General features: G+C 34.9%; 1 protein-coding gene and 1 pseudogene across 1 annotated transcript in view; both read right to left on the bottom strand.

Annotated features, from left to right (window-relative positions):
• Positions 1-27,991, bottom strand: part of LOC105496090 (olfactory receptor 10Q1) — a 128,586-nt gene that overhangs the window by 72,519 nt on the left and 28,076 nt on the right. The window contains exon 4 of the mRNA XM_071074570.1: positions 27,538-27,626. The gene's annotated coding sequence lies outside the window, so the exon portion shown is untranslated. The remainder of the gene's footprint in view (positions 1-27,537; positions 27,627-27,991) is intronic.
• LOC139357679 (olfactory receptor 5B3-like) overlaps positions 9-27,991 on the bottom strand; it is a 28,403-nt pseudogene continuing 420 nt past the window's right edge.

Genomic DNA, 27,991 nt, shown 5'->3' with positions numbered 1-27,991 from the left:
TTCTTGTCTCAATCATATAAAGGAGATCTGACATTTAATGAAATCTGGGAAAAAATCTTCTAAATTAAGGTTTTTAAAATTAACTTTTTAGAAAATTAGATATAAAATACTCCTTCTCCCAAATAGAACAATACATAGGTAGATCAACAGATAGATAGATAGATGAATGGATAGATCCATAGATAAATAGAGCAATGCCTAAAAACATAGGTAGATACAAAGATACATATATACATAGTCAAGCACATTTGGAAAACACTAAAAATTCTATCTCTTTGTGATCCACAATGATATTAGCATTAAAAGCCTCTGAGAATTATGTATTATACATGAGAAATATGTATAAATTTAACTCTTTTAAAAAAATTTATTTCTGTATGAAATGTTTTTTTCACACAGTTCAACTAGCATTTCATAAAAGCCTCTTTAGATGCTGTAAAAAGTATTTCAGATATAATAATAAGTTACATCGTGATATTTAGGCAGTATCTAAGCTATCTTTATGTGTTAATTCAGTTACACTTCACAGCAACACCATGGGACAGGTAATATTTTAATGTCTTTCTTGCAAATAAAGAGCTGAGGTCCCAAAAGATTAGGTAACTAGTCCAAGATCAAACAGCTGGTCAGTGGTGGAGTTGAGATTTAAGCTGAAGCATATTGAATCTAGAAAACGAAGACCTGAGTTTGGGCTCTATTGGGTAAGTCACAATAAAGGTTCATTTTTTTCATCTGGGAAGCGTGGATACCCAATTCATCATGTTATCTGAGTTATTCAATTCTTTTTCAATAGACCTTTAAGAGCTCCGTACAGTTGAAAGCAGGGATTGGCAAACTTTTGATACAAAGGGCCAGATTGTAAATATTTTAGGCATCATGGACCAAATCAGTTACTTGAACATAATTTGTCTTCCTCCCTTTCTCCCTCTCCTCTCTTCCTCCCTCCTTTCTTTCTCTTTCTTTTCTTAAAAATGTAAAACATATTCTTTGTTAAATGGCTGTAAAAAGGAGGCTGAATTTTAACTTTAGGTTTAACTTGCCTACCCTTGCTATAAAGTATTAAACAGTATAAGTTAATATCAGTCAGGAAAAAGAAGAGCCAATTAGTTGTTAAAGTGTAAAGTGTCTGAAGCTGGTTCCTTAAACCTCTTTGCAATTCACTTCATTTCATCAGCCATCAAAGAAAATTTATACCGGCAAACTTTTTTTCAGAAATGCTAAAAGTTTCTGCCATAGATGATTAAGGGAACTCGTTCAGAATGCTTTCCTGCCCTATATATCACGTTCTTAAAGGATAAAATGCAGTAAGAATAGATGGGCTCTTGATGTGTAAAATCTTCTAGAAATATTTTAACAAGTGAATAGAAGGTAATGACCTTGAAACAGCTACATAGGAATGAAACAGACAGCCGGGCGCGGTGGCTCACGCCTGTATCCCAGCACTTTGGGAAGCTGAGGCAGGCGGATCACCTGAGGTCAGGAGTTTGACACTGGCCTGGCCAACATGGTGAAACCTGGCCTCTACTAAAAATACAACAATTAGCCGGGCGTGGTGGCAGGCGCCTGTAATCCCAGCTACCCGGGAGGCTGAGGCAGGAGAATCGCTTGAACTCAGGAGGAGGCTGCAGTGAGCCGAGACTGTGCCACTGCACTCCAGTCTGGTGAACAGAGCAAGAACAACAACAAAAAAGCCGGGCGCAGTGGCTCACGCCTGTAATCCCAGCACTTTGGGAGGCCAAGGCAAGCAGATCACGAGGTGAAGAAATCCAGACTATCCTGGCCACATCGTGAAAGCCCGTCTCTACTAAAAATACAAAACTTAACTGGGCGGGTGGCGCGCACCTGTAGTCCCAGCTACTCTGGAGGCTGAGGCAGGAGAATCTCTTGAACCCCTGAGGCGGAGGTTGCAGTGAGCCGAGATCGCGCCACTGCACTGTGGCCTGACGACAGAGCGAGACTTGGTTTCAGAAAAAAACAAAAACACAAAAGCAAACAAACAAAAAACAACAAAAAAGGAAAGAGTAGGCTGAAGTTCAGGAAAAGAGGGGGGTTTTCAGAAAGCTGTGCTTGGGAGACAGCAAAAGAAAGGATACCAAGAAAGTAAGAATACCACGGAATTATCCTAAACCAGTCTCCTGCATGGGAAGACCAGCCTCCATTTCTGCACGCCCCTTTTTACTCAGAGGCGATTCTCTGATTTAGCCTGAGTTATCCATATCATTTTGTGCCCTATATGACGTCTCTTTTAACTAATGAGCCTCCAAAGAGAAGAAATTTCCCTAGTGGCTTTTCTCAAGCCAAATCCAACTGAAATCATATTTCAGAGAAATTTCCTGGGTTAATAAACTGGAACAAAGTTAGTGGGCAACTCTTCATGTGACAATCACAGACTACTATCTGGAGTCCATGGAGAGATCCCCTCCCTGTTATGTAGTTTTGTATTAGGAGTCCTTGTTTTTATGAATATTATATTTATAATGTAATATTATGTTCCTATTTATATTTATAATTTAAGGTCCCATGAAGCATATGGCTTGGCTTAATTATTATTCATTCGTGTGCATTTGCTTGCTGCCTTTGCCATGAGCAAGCGCATTATTTCTGGATACATCCCAACTAAGTAGTCACCGTACTTTCAGCTTCTATCACCAGCTTTTATCAGTCAAATTATAAATATGCCTCTATTACCTGTGGGGAATCTATTTTCTGTCTCCTGTCACTACTGGGGATGTTAACTCCTCATTCTCTACTGGGATTGAAATTCTTATCCCCATTGACTATTTCTGTTTTCAATATTCCATAGTCTTCTAAATTTAGTCATCAGTAATCACTGTGGTTTCAATTCTATTTCTGGTTTTCAGAAATTTTAATATTATTTTTGACTCTGGTGGTTACATAAAGTTTATTTTTTCCCATTATTGGAATGTGTTTAGAGTAGAATTAGAAGGTTTCATGTACATTCATTTTATTTTCTCTATAAAAGAAACTGATCCTAGAATTTGTCCTAATAAGAATACCACAAAATTAAGCATTTTCCCCAAAAAACATTGAGAAGTCTAACATATGCTTAAGCCTCCTCTTTTCTAAGAATATATTTTCTCCATTTACTTTCCAATGAGGATCTCAACTAAAACTCTGCTACCCAAAAGGTGGCATAAGGATCAGTGTAATTCGGGGAATGTTTGTTGCTGGTTTGATAAAAGATATGCATAGAAATTGAAAATAAGTTTCAAAGCTTTTAGAGCCATTTGACATTGCCACACCACTGACCCAGCAATCTTCCCTCTCATGTTGTTGAATATATACCAGTTCTGGTGTGGCCACACTTCTGTGTGATGAATCTCATCTAGCATAAATGGGATAGTGGAATAAGCCATAGAACACATTAAGTTGTATGATATTTTAAGGTTAGCTTGTCAAATGTAATCTAAAATTAAACAAATATTTGAGAAAATGAGAGCTTTTTTTGGTCTGTGTATATATAGCTTTTAATAAACAGCTTTGAAAAATGCTATATATAGATAGATAGCATTTTATTTTATTTTATTTTGTTTTATTTTACTTTAAGTTCTGGGATACATGTGCTGATCATGCAGGTTTGTTACATAGGTATACATGTGTCATGCTGGTTTGCTGCACCCATCAACCTGTCATCTAGGTTTTAAGTTCCACATGCATTAGGTATTTGTTCTAATGCTCTCCCTTTCCTTTCCCCCAACCCCTTGACAGGCCCCGGTGTGTGATGTTCACCTCCCTGTGTCCAAGTGTTCTCATTGTTCAACTACCACTTGCGAGTGAAAATATGAGGTGTTTGATTTTTCTGTTCCTGTGTTAGTTTGCTGAGGATGATGGTTTCCAGTTTCACCCATGTCCCTTTGAAGGACATGAACTCATTCTTTTTTATGGCTGCATAGTATTCCATGATGTATACATGCCACATTTTCTTTATCTAATCTATCATTGATGGGCATCTGACTTGGTTCCAAGTCTTTGCTATTGTAAATAGTGCTGAAATAAACATACGTGTACATGTGTCTCAGAAACATCATTTGACCCAGCAATCCCATTACTGGGTATATCCCCAAAGGAAAATGAAAGCATTTAAAATTTTTTTAAGTGTTGCTTTTATAGTACTTAATTTTTAATCAAAAATTATAGCTAAATTAGAAAAGCAAAGTCTATATATTTTTTAACTTAAAAAATTGAAGTGTAGTTTTCATACTGTGAAATGCAGTATACATTTCAATTATATTTGACAAATGCATGCATTCATGTAACCTACATCTTTACCAAGATTTCATTGCCCAGAAAGTTCCCCTGTGTCCCTAGCTGGTCAATACCTGCCCTGAAACACAACACTTCTTTCTTTCTTTCTTTTCTTTGAAATTATAGGTTAGCTTTGATTGCTACTGAACTTCATGCAGATTGAGTCATACAGTATGCACTCCTTTGTTGTCTGGATTCTCTCATTAGATTTATCCACATTGTTGGATGTATCTGCAGTTCACTCTTTGCATTGCTGAACAGTATTTCATTGTATGAACATACTGAAATTACTGATCTGTTCTGTGGAAAAACATTTGTCCTGGCTAAATACTTTCTGGAGTCAAATTTCTGGCTAAATACTTGTCCTGGCTAAATACTTTCTGAGTCAAATTTCTGGATCATAGAACTGAAGGATTTTTAATTTTATGAGACCCTTCATATTGCCTTACACTTTTATCATGAGTGTATTAGAGTTCATTTGCTCCACATTCTAGCCAGCGTTTAGTGTTGGCAGTCCTTTAAATTTTAGACATTCTAAAATCACATTATCATTGTGGTTTTAATTTTTATTTCCCTGAATAATAATGTTGAAAACTTTTTTAATGGAAATATGGGGCATGAGTATGTCTTTCTTTGCAAAGTATCTGGTCAATGTTTTGCGATTTAAAAAATTATGCTGTTTATCTTTTCATTAATTACTTGTCAATATTCTCTACATATTCTGGCATAAGTTCATTTTCAGAACTTATATTTCTCAAAGTGTTGATTTATGTATTTATTTTCTTATGTTGTCTTTTAATGTATACACAGTTTAATGCTGGTTATGTAAAATTTGTAATTTATTTAATTATTCCTTTGTGGTTAGTGTTTCTTGTGTTATGTCCAGGCCATTTTTGCATGCTGAAAATAGATGGTCATGGATTGGAGGTTCAATATTGTAAACATGTTCAATATTTTAAACATTGTAAAATTTGAGCTAGATTATAAACTAGACATTGAAAGCCAAAATTCAAATTTTCTAGAATTAAACATAAATTTACCATTTATTTTAAAGCCTAATTTAGATATGACCAGAATAAATCATTGGATATTTTTGTCAAAAATAGTTATATATTTTCTGAACACTACATAGTAGTAAAGAAATGGTGATATGGTTTGGCTCTCTGTCCCCACCTAAACCTCATCTTGGAGCTCCCATAATTCCCACGTGTTGTGGGAGTGACCCGGTGGGAGATGAGGTGGTATTTCCTGTGCTGTTCTTGTGACAGCGAATGGGTCTCATGAGATCTGATGGTTTTAAAAGAGAGAGTTTCTCTGCAGAAGTGAAGAACTCTCCTTGCCTGCTGCCATCCACATACGATGTGACTTGCTCCTCTTTGCCTTCTGCCATGATTATGAGGCCTCCCCAGCCATGTGGAACTGAAGTCCAACAAATCTATTTCTTTCATAAATTGCCCCGTCTTGGGTCTGTCTTTATCAGCAGTGTGAAAATGGATTAATACAGTGAATTGGTACCAGTAGAGTGGAGCGCTGCTGGAAAGATACCTGAAAATGTGGAACTGACTTTGGAACTGAGTAACAGGCAGAAGTTGGAACAGTTTGGAGGGCTCAGAAGAAGACAGGAAAATGTGGGACAGTTTGGAACTCCATACAGGCTTGTTGAATGGCTTTGACCAAAATGCTGATAATAATATGGACAATGAAATCCAGACTGAGGTGGTCTCAGATGGAGATGAAGAACTTGTTGGGAACTGGAGCAATGGCGACTCTTGTTATGTTTTAGCAAAGATATTGGCGGCATTTTGCCCCTGCCCTAGTGATCTGTGAAACTGAACTTGAGAGAGATGATTTAGGGTATCTTGTGGAAGAAATTTCCAAGCAGCAAAACATTCAAGAGGTGGACTTGGGTGCTGTTAAAGGCACACCGTTTTATAAGAGAAACAGAGCATAGAAATTCAGAGAATTTGTAACCTGACAATGCAATAGAAAAGAAAATCCCATTTTTTGAGGAGAAGTTCAAGTCAGCTGCAGATATTTGCATAAGTAACGAGGATCCCAATGTTAATTCCCAAGACAATGGGGAAAATGTCTCCAGGGCATGACAGGGGTCTTCACAGCAGCCCCTACTTTTACAGGCCCAGAGGCCTAGAAGGAAAAAGGGGTTACTTGGGCCAGGCCCAGAGTCCCTGTGCCTTGTGCAGCGTAAAGACTTGGTGCCCTGCATCCCAGCTGCTCCTGCTGTGACCGAAAGGGGCCAACGTAGAGCTTGGGCTGTGGCTTCAGAGGGTGCAAGCCTCAAGCCTTGGCAGTTTCCACATGGTGTTGAGCCTTCCAGTGCACAGAAGTCAAGGCACATTGAGGTTTGGGAACCTCTGCCTAGATTTCAGAGGATGTATGGACACACCTGATTGTCCAGGCAAAAATTTGCTGCAGGGGTGGGGCTCTCATGGAGAACCTCTGCTAGGGCAGTGGGGAAGGAAAATGTGGGGTTGGGGCCCCCACACAGAATCTCTACTGGAGCGCCACCCAGTGGAGCTGTGAGAAGACGGCCATCATTCTCCAGACCTCAGTATGGTAGATCCACTGACAACTTGCACTGTATGCCTGAAAAAGCTGAAGACACCCAAAGCCAACTAGTGAAGGCAGCTGGGAGGGAGGCTGCACCCTGCAAAGCCACAGAGGCAGAGCTGCCCAAGACCATGGGAGCCCACCTCTTGCATCAGTGTGACCTGGATGTGAGGCATGGAGTCAAAGGAGATCATTCAGGCGCTTCATGATTTGACTGCCCTGCTGGATTTTGGACTTGCATGGGGTCTATAGCACCTTTGTTTTGGCCAATTTCTCCCATTTGAAATGGTTGTATTTAACCAATGCCTGTACCCCCATTGCATCTAGGAAATAACTAACTTGCTTTTGATTTTACAGTCTCATAGGTGGAAGGGACTTGCCTTGTCTTGGATGAGACTTTGGACTGTAGACCTTTGAGTTAATGCTGAAAGGAGTTGAGACTTTGGAGGACTATTGGGAAGCATGATTGGTTTTGAAATGTTAAGATATGAGATTTGGGAGGGACCATGGGCCAATGATATGGTTTGACTCTGTGTCCCCACCCAAATCTCATCTTGTAGCTCCCATAATTCCCACATGTTATAGAAGGGACCTGGTGGGAGATGATTGAATCACGGGGGTGGGTCTTTCCCATGCTGTTCTCATGATAGGGAATGGGTCTCACAAGATCTGATGGTTTTAAAAACGGGAGTTTGTCTGCACAAGTACTTTCTTTGCCTGCTGCCATCCATGTAAGATATGACTTGCCCCTCTTGCCTTCTACCATGATTTTGAGGCATCCCCAGCCATGTGGAACTGTAAGTTCACTAAAATTCTTACTTTTGTAAATTGTCCAGTCTTGGGTATGTCTATCAGCCGGGTGAAAATGGACGAATACAAATGCTAACAATCGATGTGATTCCAAAGAAATAGAGACAAAAAGAGTTCACTGTAGTTTTACTCAGAAACATGATCCCTTATATGTAGAGTTCAATTTTGTGATCATAATTAATGTTGAAGTGCTTAAAAACCATAGTGTGTTTTTGCAGAGATGAACTGTTTAAGGAAACAAGGAAGTCATCAAAACTTAAGCAATGTTTACATATAAAATGCAAAGTAATAATTTCAAAACAAAGATGATTTTGTTTAAAAGATGATTTTACATAAGGTAAGAACCCTGAATGCAAGTAATAGAATTTCCATCTTCTTTCAATGGTGCATGTAACATTTACAAATATAAAATGCATCCTAGGGCAACAAATTCTAAAGAATTATATATTCCAGACCTGGCTCTCTGAATGTAATAAAACAAATGTAGAATTCAACAATGAGACTGTAATCTACTCATAAATATTTGGAAACTGGGAGTTTCTAGGTTTCTCTTTCAAAAATCTGAAAGAGAAAATACCAGATTAAAAAGCTGACAGAGCAGATGTTCAATATTTTACTTGTGAATATTAATCTTCTGTGGGATTTTCATAGAGGACTAATATTTGCCAAGACAAAAAACAATATATACAATTGTTGATATATTAGATAATGACTGTATTAGAGATATTTGTTTGGAAATGGGTGAATCTGTGGCTCAGGTATCACTTTTCAGTAAATATTCACAAACTGTCTAATAATATGGAATACCAACTTATAAAACAAATAATTCCAGTAAATTATTTTGCATTGCAACTTGACGCATGCCCAGATGTTGATGATAGGTATTATTTTAGTATATTTACAATTTGACCATAATGGTGTTAAGAAGAAAATATTTTTCTTTCATCTCCATTGCTAATAACACGACTAGTACAAAACTGTAAGATAATGTGAAGAATTAGATTATCAACTAAATTGTGAAGGTGCATATATTGAAAGAGCAGGTTCAAAAACAGGGAACTGTTTTGGAGTAGTTACCTAAGGTCTTTTGTATCATTATGTAAATAAATGCACTGCTTCTATCTTTAAAAAAAATCAGCTGAACTAAACAGTATACTTAATAACATAGTGAAAGTTGAAAACCCAGTAAAGGATTGAGGTTATTCTCTTTATTATGCAATAATATGGAAACTAATCATAAACAACCATTATTGCATGCTGACTTTCTCTGGTTATTGAAGGAAAAAGTTCTGTAGAGAATGTCTGAAATACAGAACAAAATCTTAGTGTTTCTGTGACAGAAAAAGAACAGTTTCATTCTGATTTTCTACAGATATGAATTAGACAGCCAGACTTGTTTAGTTATCTAATATCTTTGGTATTTTTACTTATATTAGTACTTCCATGTAAATAATAAATGCAAGATATTTTTAAAATATCAAGTAAAATGAAAGGGTAAAAACAAAAGCTAAAAGCTTGAAAGAAAAGAGTTCCAAAAGACTGTGGTTATGATGTGTTCTATAATTATCATGTTATTACATACCCTGATATTGCTCATCTGGGAAAAATTGTCACTTACAAATTTGATAGGATATTTGGAACTTTATTTTCTGTCAAAAGAACAGCCCTGCATTCAATGTTCATGAATCTGGAATCCATTTTTTTAATCCAAAGATATTTAGATCTAATATTTTACAGGACAAATCACTGGGCAAAAATTGACTGACAAATGGAGGTTAATTTTGAAAACACAACACTTAATTTCAGACAAACATTTAAAAAAGTAGATATTCTAAATCTGTTGAAGTTGTTTTAATATCCCATCTTAAATTGCTGCCAACATGCAGATGTATATTGGCAGCAATTTAAGATGGGATGTTAAAGAAATGAAACCTAGAAACTCCCAGTTTCCAAACATTTATGAGTAGATTACAGTTTCATTGCTGAATTCTACATTTGTTTTATTACATTCAGAGAGCCAGGTCTGGAATATATAATTCTTTAGAATTTGTTGCCCTAGGATGCATTTTATATTTGTAAATGTTACATGCACCATTGAAAGAAGATGGAAATTCTATTACTTGCATTCAGGGTTCTTACCTTATGTAAAATCATCTTTATCTTAGTGTTGCTCACATCTTTTATATCCTTGTTAATAGTTTTCTGCTTTATAGTCCAAATCCTGAAAAAGGTAAATTAAATTTCTTTACTCTTATTGTAGAATTATTTCTTCTTATATTTCTGCCAGTTTTAAAATGTATTCAATACTACATTATTACATTTTTACATTATAACTGTTGTTTCCTCTTAATAAATGATCTCTTTCCTCATTATTCCCATCTCCTTTTATTCCTATTGATACTTAACCCTAAGTTTTACTTGTGTATGTGCTCTTAATATTGTTATAGTTGTTTTCCTAGGCCACATTATTTTACTTAGTCTTTCTTTCTTTTTAAAGTTTTTGTATAATGCTGTTTACATATGTCTTTGTAAGTAAACTTACACTATTTTTCTATAGTTTGAAGTGTTTGTTGGTTATTACTTTTTAATATTAAACTTTAAATTTTGGAATAATTTAGACTTACAGAAAGGTGACAAAGATAGTATAGAAATTCCTATATATCTTTCACTCAGCACTCCTAATGTAGTTATCACGTTACATAAGCATAGTATATTTGTCAAAGCTTGGAAATTAATAGTCATATGTTATTGTTAACTAATCTACAAAATTTCCACAAATGTGCTTTTTCTATTCCAGGATCCAATCCAGGAAAGCACATTCCATTTAATCATCATGGCTCTTAGTCTCCTTTGATGTGTGGCAGTTCCTCAGCCTTTTGTTGTTTTTCATGACCTTGACGATTTTGCAGAGAACTAAAAAGGGTTTTGTAAACTGTCCCTTGATTTGAATGCCTCTGGTGTTCTCACATGGTTATACTGGGGCTGTAGGCTTTGGGAAAGAGTCTCATGGGGACTAAGTGCCATTCTCATCACAGTGATCCCTTAGTATTTGTGGGGAATTGGTTCTAGAACCCCTGTGCCAAAATCTTCAGATGCTCAAGCCCCTTATATAAAACGGTGTAGTATCCCTCTCGCTATATTTTAAATTATCTTTACATTACTTTTAATAGATAATGCAGTGTAAATGTTACATGAATAGTTGTTATAATGTATATTTGTTCATATTATTTTTATTGTTGTGGTTAATTTTCATTGTTTCTTTTTCCCCAATATGTTTTATACACAGTTGAATCTGCAGACGTGCAACCAAAACATGGCTGGTCAACTGTTCACCACATGAAGTGTATTAGTTTCCCATTGCTACTATAGCAAGTTTTCATAATTTTTAATATATTCTAAATACAAGTCCTTGATCTGATATAAGATTTGCAAATATTTTCTCCTGCTCTTTGGTTAATACTACTTTCTTGATGTTGCCCTCTAGAACAAAAAACATACTAATTTTGATGAACTCTAATGTACCTATTTTTTCTTTTGCTGTTCTGCTTTTAGTGTTGTGTATGTAAAAAGTTTTTTCCTAACTAAAGTTCACAAAGATTTACTTCTCTATTTTCTCCTAAGAGTATTGCAGATGTAGCTCTTACATTTAGGCCTAGAGTTTAAGTTAATTTTTGCATGTGGTGTGAAGAAAGGACTCAACTTCATATGTTTTCTTCGCAATATTTTTATTGAGACATTATTCACAATCCAAAATTCATCATTTTAAAGTGCACAATCTGTTTCTTCATGTTCATAATGTTTTGCACCTATCACAAATATCTTATTTCATAACATTTCTATCACCACAAAAAGTAATTCCATATATGTTAGTTGTTACCTCCATTCCTCTTATCCCCAAATCCCCTGTCAATGAGTAATCGAATTTCTGTTTCTATTGATTCACCTATTCTAGATATTGAATATAGGTGGAATTATGTAATACTTGTCTTTTGGTATCTGGATTCTTTTACTTAGCATAATACCTTTAAAGTTCTTCCATGTTGTAACACATATCAGTACTTTGTTCTCTTTTATGACTGAATAATATTCCATTTTATGAATATACCACATTTAATTCATGTATTCATCGGTTGATGAATATTTAGGTTCTTTTCACCTTTTGACAATTTTGAATAATGCTGCTATGAGCATTCATATGCAAATTTTGTCTGATCATATGTTTTCAATTCTCTTCGATATATACCTAGAAGCAAAATCATCAGGTCATATATGGTAACTCTGTTTAACATTTAGCAGACTGCCAAACCATAGCTGCTGGACCACTTTACATCCCCTGCAGCAAGATATTAGGGTTCCTATTTCTCCACAATAACTCAAAAATTTACTGTGTCCATTTCCCTCATTACTGCCATCCTAGCAGGTATAAAGTGGTATCTTACTGTGGATTTTTTTTTTTTTTTCTTACAGAGTCTCACTCTTTCACTCAGGCTGAAGTGCAATAGTGCAATCACTGCTCATTGCAGCCTCAAACTTTGGGCTAAAGCGCTCCTCCTGCCTCAGCCTCCTGAATAGCTGAGACTACAGGCATGCACCACTACAATTGGCTGATTTTTTTATTTTTTTGTAGAGATGAGATATCACTATGTTGCCCAGGCTGGTCTTGAGTTTCCAGTCCCAAGCGATCTTCCCACCTAGGCCTCCAAAAGTGCTGGGATTGCAAGCATGAGCCACCATACCTGCCTTACTATGGATTTGATTTGCATTTACTAAAGACACTGAGCATCTTTTTCTGTGTTTATTGGACATTGGTGGTCGTCTTTGGAGCAATATACATTTAAATATATTGCCCAGTCTAAAATTTGGCTACTTATCTTTCTAATGTTAAGTTGTAAGCGTTCTATGTGTATTCTAGATACTAGTCCTTATCAAAATGCTGTATTTGATTACTGATAAGAGAAACCTTTTATTTTAGATATTATTACAAATGAAATTGCTTTCTTAATCTCATTTTCAAATTGTTCATTGCCAGTGTATGAAAACACAAGTGATTTTTTTTTTCATGTTGCTTTTGTACCTTGCAAACTTAGTTAAATTCATTTATTAGCTTCTTGCTTCTTGGTCCTAATCTCAGGGAGAAAGCTTTCAGTCTTCCATCATTGAGTATGAGGTTAGCCCTGAATTTTTAATAAATACCCTTGAAAAGTTGAGGAGGTTCTATTTATTCCTAGATTTTGATTTTTTTAAAAATTCTTAACAGGGTGTTAGATTTTGTTAAATGCTATTTTGTATCAATTGTGATGATCATGTGATTTTTTTTCATTCTTCAAATAATGTAGTGTATTACATTGATCGATTTTCTTATGTTGAGGCACCCTTGCATTCCTGGGATAAATATTTCTTGGTTATAGTGCATAATCATTTTAATATACTGTTTGATTTGGTTGGCTAATATTTTGCTAAAAATATGCATTTACATTAGTAAGGGATATTTGTTCATAATTTTCTTTTCTTGTGATGTCTTTATTTGGCTTTGATGTCAGGGCAAAACATTCCTCAGATAATAAGTTGGGATGTGTTCCCTCCTCTGTATTTTGGAATTTTAGAAGGATTGGTGTTATTTTTTTAAAAAAAAATGTGTAGTGGAATTCACTAGGGAAGCCATCTGGTCCTGGATTTTCTTTTATGGACAGTTTTTTATTACTGATTTAATCTCTTTACTTGAGACATGTCCATTTGATAAGATTTTATATTTTTTCCTGAGTCATTTCAGGTGATTTTTGTGTTTCTAGAAATTTATTTTAATTATTGCCTAATATATTTGTGCACAATTGTTAGTTAAATCTCCTATTATCCTTTATATTTCTATAAGGTCAGTAGTAATATCACCACTTTTATTTTGGATGTTAGTTATTTGAGTCTTTTTTTTTTCTTTGTCAATAAAATAAAAATTTTTCATTTTTTATGTTTTTCAAATAACCAACTTTTGGTTTCAATGATTCTTTTGCTTGTTTTTCTGTTCTCAGTTTTATTTATCTCTGTGCTTATCTTTGTTATTTCTTACCTTCTGCTAAATTTGGATTTAGCTTTCTCTTCTTTTTCTAGTTTCTCATGGTGCAAACTTAGTTTAATGATTTTAGACTTATTTCTTTTTAATGTAGGCATTTACAGCTTTAAATTTCCTGCTGAGCACTGGTTTTGCTACATGCTATATGCTTTGTTATACTGTTTTTATTTTAATTAATTGCTAAGTATTTTATAATTTTTCTTAAGGTCTATTTTTGAGCCATTGATTGTTTTTTAAATTTAATTTTTATTTTAAGTTCAGGGGTACATGTGCAGGTTTGTTATATAGGTAAACTAGTGTCATGAGGATTTGCTGTACAGAATATTTTGTCATCAAGGTGTTAAGTTTAGTACTCACTAGTTATTTTTTCTGATTTTCTCTCTTCTCCCACCCTTCACCTTTCAATAGGCCCCAGTATGGGTTGTTTACCTCTTTGTGTCCATGTTTTCTCATCATTTAGCTACTACTTATAAGTGAGAACATGCGATATTTGGTTTTATCTTCCTTTGTTAGTTTCCTGAGGATAATGATTTCCAGCTCCATCTTGTTCCAGAAAAGGACATGATCTCATTCTTTTTCATGGCTGCATAGTATTCCATGGCATATATGTACTACATTTTCTTTATCCAGTCTGAGTCTACCATTGAGGGGCATTTAGGATGATTCAGTGTCTTTGCTATTGTGAATAGTGCTGCAATGAACATATGCATGCATACATCTTTATAATAGAATAGTTTATATTTCTTTGAGTATATACCCCATAATGGGATCACTGGGCTGAATGGTATTTCTGTTTTTAGGTCTTTGAGGAATTGCCACACTGCCTTCCACAATGGTTAATTTGCACTCCCACCAAGAGTGCATAAGTATTCTTTTTTCTCCCACAACCCCCCCTGCATCTATTATTTTTTGACTTTTTAATAATAGGCATTCTGACTGGTGTGAGATGATATCTCATTGTGGTTTTCATTTGCATTTCTCTAATAAATAATGATGAGGTTTTTTTTTCATATGATTGTTGGTTGCATGTATGTCTTCTTTTGAAAAGTGCCTGTTCTTTTGTTTGTTTGTTTTTCTTGTAAATTTAAGTTCTTTATGGATGCTGGATAGTGCATGGTTTGCAAAAAATTTCTCCCATTCTGTAGATTGTCTGTTTACTCTGTTGATAGTTGTCTTTGCTGTGTATAACCTCTTTAGTTTAATTAAATTCATTTGTCAATTTTGCATTTGTTGCAATTGCGTTTGCCATCCTTATCATGAAATCTTTGTCTGTTTCTATGTCCAAATTGTTGTTGCCTAGGTTGTCTTCTGTTGCGGGAAGTCAGGGACCCCAAATGGAGGGACCGGCTGAAGCCACAGCAGAAGAACATAAATTGTGAAGATTTCATGGACATTTATTAGTTCCCCAAATTAATACTTTTATGATTTCTTACACCTGTCTTTACTGTAATCTCTGAACATAAATTGTGAAGATTTCATGGACACTTATCACTTTCCCAATGAATATCCTTGTGTTTTCCTATGTCTGTCTTTACTTTAATCTCTTAACCCCGTCATCTTCTTTGTAAGCTGAGGAGGATGAATGTTGCCTCAGGACCCTGTGATTGTATCAACTGCACAAATTGTTTGTAGAGCATGTGTGTTTGAACAATATGAAATCTGGGCATCTTTAAAAAAGAACATGATAACAGCGATATTCAGGGAACAAAAGAGGTAACTTTGAACTGGCCGCCGGTGAGCCGGTCAGAACAGAGCTGTATTTCTCCTCTTTCATAAGCAAATAGGAGAAATATCGCTGAATTCTTTTTCTCAGCAAGGAACATCCCTGAGAAAGAGAATGCGCCCTGAAGGTAGGCTTACAGACAGCCCCTTTTAAGGCGTCCTGTATTTTATGGATGAAGCCGAAGGGATGAAATAAGCCCTCATCTCCTATAGCGCTCCCAGGCTTATTAAGTGGAGGAAAATTCCTACCTAATAAATTTTGGTCAGACACATTATCTGCTGTCAAATCCTGTTTCCTGATAAGATGTTATCAACGACAATGCGTGCCCAAAACTTCATTAGCAATTTTAATTTCACCTCATCCGGTGGTCCTGTGATCTCGCCCTGCCTCTGTTTGCTTTGTGATATTTTATTACCTTGTGAAGTATGTGATCTCTGTGACCTACACCCTATTTGTGCACTCCTTCCCCTTTTGAAAATCACTAATAAAAACTTGCTGGTTTTATGGCTCGGGGAACATCACGGATCCTGCTGACATGTGATGTCTCCCCTGGACACCCAGCTTTAAATTTCTCTCTCATGCTCTTTCCCTTTATTTCTCAACCCAGATGAGACACTTGGGAAATAGAAAAGAATCCATGTTAAACATTGGAAGTGGGTTCGCCTGATAGTCTTCCAGGGTTTTTATAGTCTCAGGTTTCACATTTAAGTCTTTTATCCATCTTGAGTTAATTTTTGTATATGGTGTAAGGAAGGGGTCCAGCTTCAACCTTCTGCATATGGCTGGCTAGCCAGTTATCTCAGCACCATTTATTGAATACAGAATGCTTTCCTCATTGCTTGTTTTTGTCAGGTTTGCTGAAGATCAGATATATATAGGTGTGTGGCCTTATTTCTGGGTTCTTTATTCTGTTCCATCGGTCTATGTGTCTGTTTTTGTACTAGTACCATGCTGTTTTGGCTACTGTAGCCTTGTAGTATAGTTTGAAGTCAGGTAATGTGATGCCCCTGGTTTTGTTCTTTTTCCTTAGGATGGCATTTTTTTTCATATGCTTGTTGGCCACGTGTATGTCTTCTTTGAAAAAGTGTCTGTTCATGTACTTTGCTCACTTTTTAATAAGGTTGTTTGTTTTTTGCTTATTAATTTGTTAAATTTCTTATAGATTCTGGATATTAGAACTTTGTTGGATGCATAGTTTGCAAGAATTTTCTTCTGTTCTGTGAGTTGTTTTCAGCCTCCCAAAGTGCTGAGCCACCACACCCGGCCATGTCTTTTCATTTTAATTTGAAGTACCTCCTGTAGCATTTATTGTAAGGCTGGTCTTGTGATGATGAACTCTGTCAGCTTTTGCATTCTGAAAAGGTCTTTAGCTCTTCTTCATTTTTGAAAGACAGTTTTTCTAGGTATCGTATTTTTAATTGGTAGTTTCTGTTTCTTTTAGCACTTTGGAGATTTTATCCCCTTCCTCTGACCTGCAACATTTCTTCTGAAAAATCAATTGGTAGTCTAATGGAGGCTCACTTGTACTTCACTAATTATTTTTGTCTTGCTGCTTTCAAAATTCTCTCTTTGTCCTTGGCTTTTGACAATTCGATTATAATGTGTCTTTGGGTAATCCTATTTGAGGTGCTTTGGGCTTCATAAATGTGGGATATTCATTTTCTTCCCCAGATTTGAGAATTTGGGGCCATAACATATTTAAATAAGTCTTTTGCTCTTTTCTCTATCTTTTGACTCCCTGAAACTCCCATAACATGTATACCGTTTCAATTGATTTTGCATCCTAAGTCCCTTAGCCTTCCTTCACTTTTTTACTCCTTGTTTTTTCCTCTGACTATACAATGTCAAGTGAGTTGTCTCTAAGTTTACTGATTCTTTCTTCTGCTTGATGAAGTCTTCTGTTTAATCCCTCTAATAAATTTTTCAGTTCAGTTATTTTTTTCTTCACGTTTAGAATTTCTATGTGTTTCATCTTTATCATTACTTTTTGTTATATTCTTATTTTGTTCCTGTATTATTTCCCTGATTTTCTTTTATCGTCTATGTTCTCTTATAATTCACTTAGCTCCTCTAAGATCATTATTTTTAATTCTTTGACAAGAAAGTTATAGATCTACATTACATTAGGGTCAGTATTGTTTAAACAGGGCTAAGTTCCCTCATTGGGGTCCTTCAAGGATCACTTCTACACAGATCAAAAACACTCCGAGAGACATAAAAACTTAAAATGTTATTATACTCACAGGTCTTAAAGAAGAGGCACAGTATTACCAGAGGGTCACCTAATTCACCAAAAACTGTGGGTTGAGCTTGGTTGTCAGGAAAACAGAGGAGACAACTCATGGGTGAGCACTTTTATTGGGGGTAGTCATAGGTGGTGCAGCCATAGCATGAAGGAAGTATTTTTATTGGTTAATTTAAATGTAACTAGGTCAAAAGAGGGAAAGGAAGGCATAAAATGGAAAGGTCATCATATGACTTATTGTCTGGCCACATATGTTGAGAGGTGAGTGCTTGGTAGTGGATAATGACTAGGTAAAAGTTTAAAACAAGCAGAGACAATGCAGCTGCTTTGGAGCCACTGAGGCAACAAAGGATAGCCTTATTTTACATTTCATTACTGGTCATGTATTTCATTCCTTTGATTGTGTCATGATTTCCTGATTCTTTGTGTTTCTTGTAGCTTTGCCTTGGTGTCTGTGTTTGAATAAAAAGCCCCCTTTTCCAGTCTTTACAAACTGGTTTTGGCAGCATGCTGAAAGACTAGAAGACTGAATATATGCTCCACTTTCTTCTCCCTCCAAGAGAAAATTTTTAGACTGAGGCAATCTCTCAGTTGGTGCTGAGCTGTGACAACTTGAGAAAAGAGCTGATAGAGCAAAGTGAAATTGCTCTTTCTACATGTTTCAATGCGACTGTTCTTAGTTTCATACTTGTCTGGGGGTACTGCAACTATTTAACTAGATTCTGCACTTCTCATAAAGTTATTTTGATCCACACATCATTGCCAAATTGGTGTTTCTGTGGAAGACAAAGCTGGGCCTTTCTACTCTGCCATCTTGCTGGCATCTCTATATCCTGACTCTTAAATTCTTTTTTGTATTTTCTATCTCTTTGCTCTCTGAACTGTATTTTGAATATTTTAAAATTCTTCTATATTTCTCAATTTAATTTTGTCTAGTTTAATATTTATCCCCTCAATCAAAAATTTCGTACAATTGTTGTGAATGCATTTTTTTTTTGTTATCTTATTGGTTTTCTTTTCATATTTCACATTACTATTTTTCGTTTCATTTGTTTCTGACTCTTAAATGAGATTAGAATTCATCTAAAATGCACAGTCTTAACCATCTTTCCAAAATTCTGTGTTACATTAATTAACTTTTCTATATATTACTTTCCTCATCTGTACAACTGAAAAAAATAATATTTTTCTCCCTTTATAATAGATGAATAAAATAAAATAGATTATATAGAATACTTAGTGTAATGTTTGCTTCAGACTAAGTACTCATTCTCCTCTTAGATAGCTTTGCACATATGCAAAGCTTTAGAACTTGTGATCACTTTATAATAAATATGTTCTACCATGTGCTCAGAATTAAAATATAAAGTTCCCTAGCTCTAGCACAAAGGCATAGCTTGAATCTTTTTGACCTAATTCACTTAATGAGAACTGAATTCTGACTTTATAATAGTTTCTGTGTTAATCACTGTTATTAAAAAGTTAATAACATGATTACTTATTGTGGGGGTGGAGTCAATAAGCTCTGCAAATAAGCACCCAAATAGTAATAAGTAATATCATTAAAATCTCTATAATGTGTTATGAAATCACCATGAAAATGTTCAGAATGTGCCAGAGCACCCTACATGAATTTTCTTTCTTCTGTGAGTTGACACAGTGAGATAAAACATATAAAATGTTCATCTAATTAAAGTTTTTTCTGAAAAATAATTAATTTCTGTGTTCCACTAAAATACCAAGAAGCCAATGCACTGCCCAGTCTCATATATACTTGTAGGTATAAAGCAACATGAAATGACTCTCTTTCATCTAGAAATTCAGATATGCAGGCATGTGGATAAAATTGTACTACAAAACACAAGATCAATTATAATCCTAGCACTGTTCATAAAGAGCTGGATATAGATTTGCCATGGTCATATCTTCTTAATTCACAAAATGAGATACCTTCTACCCCTCCTCGTAGGATATGCTCCTACTCTCATGTTGCAATGAAAATGGCAGTAGTTTGATAGCATAGAAGATATTAATATTTTTAAATCAGGCAATCTGAGCTATTACTTTTCATGGTATACTTAATCTCTTACAGGTTACTGTTCCACAATTTCTATTATGGTAATATTTTATAGTTACTCTCCCTTTATTAATTTTTAAAAACTTTTTGACACGTTGTTTTCTTGGTTTCATTTAGTTCTTTGCTCAAGATTTCCTTTAGCTCTATGAACAGATTTAAGATATTTGTCTTAAAAATTCCAAAAAGTACAGAACACCAGTTAAAAATAATACATCTAAATGAGCATAAAGATATATTATATTCATGGATTGGCAGACTTCAAGATGACTATTTTCCAGACTTTATATGATCTCAACTGAAACTCAAATGAGCTTTTTTGGGGGTAAATACTGACAAACTGGTTATAGCTTTATGTGTAACAGCAAACCTAGCAGAATAGACAAAATAATTATAAAAGAACAAAGCTGCAGCATGTACATGACCTGGTTTCATGTCTTACCATTATAATAGAAGTCAAGACAATATGGTATTGGGCAAAAGGTAGACACATAAATCAATGGAATTGATTACAGGATACAGAAATTGATCCACAGGTAGATAGTAAACTGAATTTTGTGAAAGATGGAAAGACAGACCAATGGAGAAAATATGCTATGTTTTGAGCATTTGTTCCTCCAGAACCCAGGTTGAAATGTAATTGCCATTGTGATGGTATTGAAAGGTGGCATCTTTCAGAGATATTTAAGTCATGAAGGCTGTACCCTATCAATAGACTAATGCCATTATCACTAGAATGGGTTCATTATTGCTGGCGTGAGCTTGCCCCCTCTTGCTCTCTTTTGCCTTCTCTTTGCTTTCCCATCATGAAATGATGCAGCAAGAAGCCCCTCACCAAATGCCAGCCCCTTAGATCTTAGAGTTCCCAGCCTCTAGAACAGCGAACCAATACATTTCTGCTCATTATAAATTAATTATCCAGTCTGTGCTATTTGATTATAGCAGCCAGCACAAACGAACAAAGACAAAATATATTCTCTCAACAAACTCTGCCACAACAGTTGTTTGTCCATATGCCAAAAAGGAACTAAATGTAGAGTGTAAACTGAAACTGTATGTTCCCATAAACCTCTTTAAAAATGTTTGTAAAAATCTTTATTGAGAATAATAATTGCTTAACCTTTAAGCAGATGATGATGAAGTAATTTAATTTTATTACAAATGTATGACATAATCTCATTTGAAGGTAGATGAGAAAAAAATGTTGATCTAAGTAACATTGGAAAACAGTGTGTTGACCAAAAGCTTTGTCTAAAAGTAAAAGGAATTATATATAAATATAGTTCTGTTGTTGCTAAAATTGCTTCTCATTATGATGAACAATTATGGAACTGCCTTACTTGTGTATTGGAGTCAAAAAATAAGTCTATAAATAGGGGTTGTCAAGAGCTAAGTTTCTAACTGTCAGAAAGGGAAGTCATAGATAAGAAAGGGGGAAGATTAAATGAACTGGATTGGAGTCAGAAATATTGATATGAAGCCATGTTTAGCTTAATAGCAATAGGATATTGATATAAACACATATATACTTTCTAGATATAAAAATAAGTATAGTTGTGTGCATATATTAATATGTATGTATTCTATATATACTAGCTCTATCTCAAAGAGGACCTAGAAGAAATTAAACGCCAAGAGCTGCAGATATACCCTGCAGTGTGTTGTTGATTGAGCCAATAAACAAATGAATGGAAGAGACAAATTTTGCTGCAAAAGAACTAGATGTATCTTAGTTTCACAACACGTGGAGTGTGAGCTGTACTTAGTGACTTCTTTTTAAAGAGTAGAGTATAGAAAAGTTTTAAAAACTAATCTATGATGGAAAAACTTAGTAAATTTTTTCTAGCACATATGATCATGTTAACATTAGTGATCAAGTCATGTTAATAGAATATTCTCTTGATGCGATGTCATGAGAATAGAATTTTATCTCTGAGGTATTTCTCCCCAAACCCATTACCCCAGTCAAATCATTAAAAAAAAACTTCAGAAAATGTCAAAGGGTAAGCATTCTGTGAAATTCCTGGTTAGTACTCCGTGAAATTGTCAAGATCATCAAAAACAGAGAAAGACTGAGAACTTGTCACAGAGAATTAGAGATTAAAGACACATGACAAGTAAATGTAAGAAAGGCAAAAGCATATTAGTGGAAAACTAATGAAATCTGAATAAAGCCTGAAATTTAAAATATAACATTGCAGTAATCTTGGTTCCTTAGCTTTGACAAATACCACAATATGAGATTATAATGTAGGGGAAAACAGAGAAGGGTTTATATTCAATTCTCATGACTGCTGTGACAAATTATCACAAATTTAGAAACTTAACACATATTTATTTCACAACTCTGAACTTCAGAAGTTCAAAAACAGTTTCACTGGGCCAAATTAATTGTTGGCAGCGATACGTTCCCACAGGAGGCTCTAAGGGACGATCCATTTATTGCCTCTTCATAAGACAGAAATAAATATCTGTGTCGTACTATAATGCCACACAAACACCAGCATCTTAACACACACAAGTGCAATCTTACAAACACTGAGATGTTCAAACATCTAATTGTACATAGACAAAAAAGAAGATATAGATGCACACTCCTGGGAGTAGTTTTCGTACAGTATAGAGCTCCTTGAGGATCAAAAGAAAAAGCATAAAAAATTGTACATTATATTAGCGTATTGAATTTATGTTATCTTTTTCACTGATAGAAATTTTCATGTTTATATTCTATCAGTACATTTTAAAACATTTCAGTTAATTGTGTGATTTCCATGTATGAAGTAATTTGACAAATATAATCATACATTACATGTTTATATAATCAGATTTAATTTCTTTTTGGGATTTACTAAATAGCATTTATTTGATGTGTGGCTTGTCACTTAATGACATATTATTTCAAACTAAAAATTATGAGATGATTCTTTTAGTGATGAGATTCCCAGGAAATCACTGGGTCCAAAAGTGGGGCATGCAAGCACTGAGAATGTAGATTTAAAAATTTCAGCAAAGCAGAAAATAAGCTGCAGTTGTTGAAATATGCTACATGCCTCGAAGAAGGTTTATATTATGGCTCAAATATTCAATATATTGATACAATTGGGCTCAGCTTAATTATTTTAATCATTCACTTAACATATAATTAGTGAGAATCTACAATGAAACAGATATCTATTTAGGTACTGAGCAGGATCATGCAAACAAAACATAAGTCACTGCTCTTAAGAAGTTTAAGTTCTAATTGGGAATGATAAATGAAAAGTGATCAAATAAACACACAATAGGGAGTGTTGATAAGGACTGTGAAGAATAATGCAGGGTGACAGGACAGTACACATGGCGAGGGGAGAGGGACTTATATAAAGGTGGTCAGAGAAGACTTTCGTGATTTGTTAACATTTATTTGAGTAAAGGCCTGAGTGGAGGAAGAAAAATTTCCACACAGAGGGAACAGCTAGTGCACATGTCCTGAGGCAGGAGCACATTTGGAGATGTGAAGAAATATCAAGGAGAGTGATGTGAATGGATAGAGACAAAACACTGGAGAAGTGACGAGAGATGATGTAGCTCAACTAAATTAAAAATTAATGAGCAACATTAACTATTTCAAAGCCCTTACAGAGAGAAAATATGTAGAAAATTATTATCTCAGGCCGTAAATAGAGTGAATGTTGGTGGTCATGTATGGATAAATTGAAAATGCCTTTATTTTCTCTTAATTTTTATTATCCTCTGGCTATTTTATCCTTTTGAAAAGTGTAATGTATCATTTATGATTTCTTTGAGCAGTGCTTTGTAGTTCTCCTTGTAGAGACCTTTCACTTCCTTGGTTAGATATATTACTAGGTATCTTTTGTTGTTGTTATTGTAAATGGGATGTATTCTTGATTTGGCTCTCAGCTTGAATATTATTAGTGTATAGAAATACTACTGATTTTTCTAGATTGATTTTTGTATCCAGAAACTTTACTGAAGTCATTAATCAGTTGCAGGACCCTTTGGTGGAATCTTCAGGGGTTTATAGCTATAGAATCATACCAACTTGGAAAAAAGATAGTTTACTGACTTATCGTTCTATTTTGATGTCTTTTATTTCTTTCTCTTGCCTGATTGCTCTGGCTAAAACTTCCAATACTATATTGAATAAGAGTAGTGGCAGTGGGCATCCTTTTCTTGTTCTAGTTATCAAGGGGAATGCTTCATGTTTTTGCTTGTTCAGTATAATGTTGACTCTGGGTATGTCATAGATGTCTTTTATTATTTTCAGGTACATTCATTCAATGCCTAGTTTGTTGAGGATTTTTATCACGAAGGGATGTTGGATTTTATAAAAATCCTTTTTTTGCTATCTATTAAATTAATCGTATGGTTTTTGCTTTTAATTCAGCTTTTACAGTGAATCACACTTATTGACTTGCATATATTGAAACAATCTTGCATTCCAGGAGTAAAGCCTACTTTATTATGGTGAATTGATTTTTTGATGAACTGTTGGATTCAGTTTGATAGTATTTTGTTAAGGATTTTTGTGTTCATGTTCATCAGGGAAACAAGTGGAAAAAAATCCATGCTCATGGATTAGAAGAATCAATATTGTCAAAATGGCCATATTGCCCAAAGCAATCTGCAGATTCAATGCTATTCCTATCAAACGGCCAACATCATTTTTCACAGAACTAGAAAAAACTATTCTTAAATTCACTGGAATCAAAAAAGAGCTTGAGTAGCCAAAGCAATCCAAAACAAAAACAACAAAGCCAGAGGCATCATATTTCCCAACTTTAAAGTATACTATAAGGCTACAATAACCAAAACAGCATGGTACAGAAACAGACACACAGAACAATGGAACACAATAGGAAACCCAGAAAGAAAGCTACTCACCTACAGCCATCTTATCTTCAACAAAATCAACAAAAATAAACTATGAAGAAAGGACTACATATTCAATAAATGTTGCTGGAATACCTGGCTAACCATAATGAAACTGGAAGAATGAAATTGTACCCCTAATTTTACTATGTGCAAAATTTAACTAAAAATGGATTAAAGACTTAAATATAAGACCTCAAACTATAAGAGTCCTGGAAGAAAACATCATTCTGTGCATTGGCCTTGGAAAAGAATTTATGACTAAAACTTCAAAAACAATTACAACAAACCCAAAATTTGGCAAGTGGGACCTAATTAAATCAAAGAACCTTTGTACAGCAAAAGAGACTATCAAACTAAAGAGCTTTTACAGAGCAAAAGAAACTATCAACTGAGTAAATAGACAGTCTACAGAATGGAGGGAAATATTTGCTAATTATGCATCTGACAAAGGTTGAATATCCAGAATGTATAAGAAACTTAAACAATTAAACAAGTAAAAAATAAATAATCCAATTTAAAAATGAGAAAAAGACACTTTTCAAAAGAAGATATACAAGCTACCAACAAACATGAAAAAATACTTAACATCACTAATCATCAGAGAAATGCAAATCAAAACCACAGTGAGATATTTTCTCACATCAGGTAGAATGGCTATTACTAAGAAATCAAAAAAGAACAGATGTTGGTGAGGTTGTGGAGCAAAGGGGACAATTATACATTGTTGGTGAGAATGTAAATTAGTGCAGCCACCATGAAAAGCAGTTTGGAAATTTTTCAAACAACTTAAAACAGAGCTGTCATTCAACCCAGCAGTCCCATTACCAGGTACATAACCAAAAGAAAGCAAATTGTTCTACCAAAAAGACATATATACACTCATATGTTCATTGCGGCACTATTCACAATAATAAAGAGATGGAATCAACCAAGGTGTCCATCAATGGTGGACTGAACAAAGAAAATGTGGTACATAAACACCACGGAATACTACACAGCAATAACAAATAGTGAAAATCATATACTTTGCAGCAACATAGATGTGGCTGGAGGCCATTATCTTAAGCACATTAATGCAGGATTATAAAACCAAATACCACACATTCTCACTTATAAGTGCGAACTGAATGACGGGTACTCATGGACATAAAGATGGCAACAATAGACACCAAAGACTACTAGAGGAAGGGACACAAGGACTGACAAACTAACTATTGGGTACTATGCTCAGTACCTGAGTGGCAGGATCCTCTGTACTCCAAACCTCAACATCACAAAATATACTCATTTAACAAGCTTGTACATGTACTCCCTGAATCTTAAATAAAAGTTGAAAAAAAAAAAAACTTTGTCTTTTATGTAAAGAAAATGTAATATAAAAATGTATGTTATATGAAATGATTTAAAGACAGAAATATTAATCATTTAAAGTACTTTAGCTATGTATCTCCCAATAAAATATGCTAACAATATAAGCCAATACTTTCATTGAAAGCCATAGCACTTTTATCTCAAACAATAATGCTTAGAATATTCAACTTAAGAAAAAAGTAACAGTAGTCAAAAATTTATATTTGAATACCCGAATTAACTAAATTATTTTTATTAAAACCCTAGCCACATTCCCTTTACCTCTGGCTAATTTTTCACTCCCATGTATATGTGCCCACAGGAGTCACATGTATGCATTTCTGTTCACGGGTTTGTTTTTCACCAGTTTTTACATGTATGTTACTTGTGTCATATGATAGAGAAAATGCATATGAAGAGTGAATAAATTACATCTTCCTAATGCATTTTTGTTTGAACTACATTACTTTATGCTTTCCTTATGCCATTTTTATTCAGGTATTACATTTCTAATCGTTATATTTCCCTTTTCTAGACAACAGACTTTTGAAGAGGTAAGGATATAATTTCCAGAAATTAACTGAAATGTGGGCCTTAAAATGTCATGAGGTGCCTGGAGAATTTCAGAAAGGAATGAAACTAGGTATTATACAGGATATCAGGATATCATTATCCCGAAATGTTAAACTCACAATCCTAAAGACAATTTTGCCTTCTCAACAATTTTCTTGAATGTACTCTTCACCTCCTTGTTCTTCAGGCTTTAGACCACAGGGTTCAGCATGGGGAAGACCATAGTATAAAACACACTGCAATTTTGTCTGTGTCAATGGAATGACTGGAGCTGGGCTGTATATACATGAAGATAATAGTATCATAGAAGATGGCAACTGCAGTGAGGTAGGAGGCACAAGTGGCCAAAGCCTTCTGGTATCCTGCAGTTGAGTGAATCTTTAGGATGGTGATAAATATAAATAAGTAGGATATAAAGATAACTAGAAGGGCAAAGAGGATATTGAAGCTGGTTACATAAACAAGAACCACTTCATTCACGTGTCTATCAGAGCAAGACAGAGCCATGGCTGCTGGAACCTCACAGAAAAAGTGATAGACTTCATTGGACATACAGAAAGAGACTGAATGTTTCCCCAGTGTGAATGGAGGCATTCAGGAAACCACCGATGTATCAACCTATGGCCAGGCATGTACACACACTTGTCATCATGGTGGTGGTATAATGCAGGTGTTTGCACACTGCTGCATAGTGGTCAGAGGTCATTAAGGCCAATAGTAAATTTACCACACTGGCAAAGGAATCAGAAAAGAATGTCTGAGCAGCCCACACAGTATAGCAAATGATTTTGTCTTCTCCAAGGAGCCCAGATATGACCTTTGGAGTGACAACTGAAGAGTAAAAAAAGTCTACCAGAGACAGATTACTGAGGAAGAAGTATGTTTGATTGTGGAGTCAAGAGTACCAGAGAATTGAAATGATCATCCCCAAGTTTCCAAGCACATTGACGAGATAGATGAGAACAAACGTGATAAAGAAGGGGACTTACAGTTCTGGGACATTGCTTAGTCCTAAGAAGATGAACTGTGACACTTCTGTACTGTTCTACACCAGTGTTATTTGGAAGCAGGAGACGCCCTATATGAATGAGAAATAAAGGAACAGAGCATTAAAGGCAGTAGAGGTTGCAGAAAAATTAAAATGTTTATATACATTATGTACTATTACATTATAGCAATAATATGTGTTTCATGATTTTCCATAATGAAAGCATGAAGTTAACAACAAGATTTAGTGGATTAATTATCAATGCAGCCCTAGACTGTTGACTGAAGGATCCACACAGGTCATCTCTCCAGTTTTTAATTTTTATATATATATGCAAACTGAGATTTGGAAAAATTTGTGAATTATCCAACCTGATAATTCTGAAATTAATGAATCTGTCAGTTCAACTTTTCCTAGTCTAATAAGTTCATAGACTTCTATGTTGCTAATGTGTC

This window comes from Macaca nemestrina, chromosome 12, assembly GCF_043159975.1.
Source record: "Macaca nemestrina isolate mMacNem1 chromosome 12, mMacNem.hap1, whole genome shotgun sequence".
Classification (NCBI taxonomy): Eukaryota; Metazoa; Chordata; class Mammalia; order Primates; family Cercopithecidae; genus Macaca; species Macaca nemestrina.
Note: the sequence above shows the minus strand (reverse complement) of the source record. Positions and strands in the feature narration are given on the sequence as shown.